This window comes from Crocodylus porosus, unplaced genomic scaffold, assembly GCF_001723895.1.
Source record: "Crocodylus porosus isolate Cpor-Errol unplaced genomic scaffold, CroPor_comp1, whole genome shotgun sequence".
NCBI classification, from domain to species: Eukaryota; Metazoa; Chordata; order Crocodylia; family Crocodylidae; genus Crocodylus; species Crocodylus porosus.
In genome coordinates this window covers 69,788,260-69,791,224 of record NW_017728950.1, presented here as the reverse complement: position 1 = coordinate 69,791,224, position 2,965 = coordinate 69,788,260, and the positions used below count along the sequence as shown (strand labels likewise).

The 2,965-nt window shown below is 44.9% G+C and overlaps 1 long non-coding RNA gene across 1 annotated transcript in view; it reads left to right on the top strand.

Moving 5' to 3' along the window:
- The first annotated feature begins 1,576 nt into the window (after window positions 1-1,576).
- The window catches only part of LOC109323708, an 89,427-nt gene continuing 88,038 nt past the window's right edge, over window positions 1,577-2,965 (top strand). Inside the window, exon 1 of the long non-coding RNA XR_002104723.1 lies at window positions 1,577-1,663. This is a non-coding gene — a long non-coding RNA (uncharacterized LOC109323708). The remainder of the gene's footprint in view (window positions 1,664-2,965) is intronic.

Here is a 2,965-nt window from a genome sequence, read left to right as displayed (position 1 = left end):
AATGTAATAGAATACATAATAGCCCATGAAGAAGAAAGCTGAGCTTCTGCAAGCTGTTTGAAAAACTTGCACAACAATGCTTGACCATACAGATCCCTTTTCTTATCAGTCATCCAGTTTTTGAAGCATTTCCAAATCCCTTCAGAAGAGCATATTAAAAACAATGCTTTGAAACAGCCCACAGAAGTCAACTTACTAGAGCAGTGTGCATCCTGTGTTGTTAACATTTCTACATTTCCCACAGGTATCTCCCTCATCATCTTTCTTATTTTTTTTAACCTACAATTGGAAAAGGAATCATCAGTTTGGATAACAAGTTTCCCAGCTAAAATATGCAGTGGTTGGGACAATAGTTCCAAATTTCCACATACTATTCACAAATCAAATGCAAATGTGAGCAGCAGGAGGCTGACTTTTAAAATAGGCAAGTGTTGCCACACATTTAAAAGATGGTGGCTCTTCAAATCTCTACTGGTTTCCCTTCCTCTTCTGCATCTAATTTAAATTCCTAGCCTGAGTCCAGATGTGCATGGGTGTGCGTTTGCAGCAGCACAAATTTGTGCCACCACTTTGTGCTGTAGTGCATGCCCCTGTATGTGTGCTTTGGTAAGGGACAAATTGTCCTGCTGTAGGCAAACTGCCCTTCCCCACTCCTCCTGACTCCCAGCATGCTGGAACAGCCAGGGCAAAATGAAATAGTAGATGCTCTTGCCAGACCATCTTCCTGGAGGACCGAGCCTCTGTTTGTTCCAGTACATGCTACCATAGTGTATGCCATACTGCTTTTTTTTCTTGGCTTATTTTTTTTTTAACTACTGGGAAATCCCAGCAGCAAATTTTGCTCCTGCGTTGCAAATTTGAAGCATAGGGCACATTTTAATGTTCCAGGAGTGCAGTTTGTGGTGCTGCAAAGAGGTTTGTGGTCTGGACATGGCCCCAGTGTCTGATTCACTGTTGCCTTACAGCCTGTGTGTTAGTGGGCCAGAAAGTGTGTAGGCTGGATGTGAAGTAACAACAGAGTGTGTCCTTGGCAGGGCTGATATGGCTGATCATATAAGTTGGTGGTGATTTTGGATGCTCACACTGCTTTAGAGAAAACCACTGAAGTAGGGGCAAGCTCCTGGCCCCTGAATCTTCTTGTGGCAGGGTCAGGGGAGATGCCCTTCACTGGGTACTCTCCAGACTGAGATTGGCTTAGGGTGTTGCTCCCTCTTGTGTCTGCCTACCCACCATGACTTGACATTAAGTTTATGATTTACATAATAGGAGGCAGTTCACTGCGATGACCCATTGTCCTTTTATAGGCAGGATTTACACTCTCAGTAGTCACAGTTCAAAACACAGTTAAAAAAGGGGGCCCTGTCCCTTTAAGGGTTAGCCAGACTTGCCAGTTTGGTCACACTGTAAATCTGAGTAGGGTACCACTGGCTGCGACCTCCACCTCACCTACACTCCCTCCACAATCCACTGGAATCCCAACCAAAATAGACACAAGAAAAGAACAGGAGCCTTTGCTTACTCCCATCCAGGAGTGTTGCAGCCTGGAGCTTTACTCTCTTCTTTCTCCCTCCTTCCGGTCTCCACAGCTGCTTATCTCCCCACTGGTGCTTCCCACAACCAATCTGCCAGCCTCTTTGTCAGCTGACAGTCAGCTGCCCTTCAGGTAAGTGCATTCCCCTGGGGATTCCTCTAGTTCTATTCTGGGCCAGGTTTTCTCTCCAACCCAGCAGCCAGCAGTTTCTCTGTTCCCCACAGATGGAGCCAAGGGAGGGGCACAGAACCACCTTCTCCCTTGCTCTGCTGCACTTCTTCTGCTGTATCTTTGCATTTATGTGGCCTCTAGCCTTGTCTTCAAGACAAATTAGGACCTACCTGTTTCTCTATTTTTATTTCCCATTCCTCTTACTTACCTCCTTTGCTGCACCCAACCAGTCTCCCTTATTGTTCTATCTGTGACCTTTACTTTTTCTTGCCTTCTTCCAAGATGCCTCCTACAAGTCTAACCTTGCTTCTTGCCCCAATCCACCAGAATCTTTCCATTCCACAATCGAGTTTCACCTCCAGAAGTCTCTTTCTACCAGGTGACCTATCGTTCCAAAATCCTCACTGCTTTAGACATTTCCCCAAAGCATTCCCACAAGACATCCTCAAGCTCTACCTATACATTTGTCATTTAGAGTGCAAGTCTTTCAGGTCAGGAGCCTTGGATCAATATAAGTTCAGTCCCTCACCCTCTTTTCTTTTCTTTTCTTTTGAGTTTCTTTTGGAACCTTCTGATATATGGTGAGAAAAATTGTTTTTGCAATATTATTGGCTCACCCAGAAAGCTTGTTCTTACAAGATTTATAGCCTAAGAGGAATACTTAGTTTGAAGATGCAACTGTGGCAGAAAGTATGGGTGCGAAGGTGCTGTATTCAATGGTGTATTCTACCTGCAGGCTGTATTTCAGGGCGAGGAAATTATTTCAGTCGGAGGGCCGCTTACTGAGCTTTGGTGAGCTGTCAAGGGCCACATGAGTAGCTTTGCTCCCTCCCTGACAGTTGCCCCACCTCCTGGTTGCCATCTTGGGACCAGAAGTCCCACCCCTAACCCCAACTTTTGTCATTAGAAGTCCCTCTCCTTGCCCCAGAAATATTCCTTTTTTTTGGGGGGGGGGGGGGGCTAATTACCATCTTGAAACTGGAAAGAAAATCAGATCATATACTAAAAAAAATCAAATATGTACTATAACTTATTTTAATTTAATTACAAAAAGATTTTTGTCCTGATTTATGTGTGTTTGCACAGTTTATCTAGAAGCAATTCCATAATAGCTCAAAATACAGTCTTACTCTTGTATATTTTGTGTGTGTGTATGTGTGTGGAGGGGTTACAGGGGTGTATGTGAGGGCTGTGTGGTTGGGGAGTGGGTGTAGAGGTGCGGGTATGGTGAATAGGGTGTGTGGGGGAGGGTGCGAGGGTGGG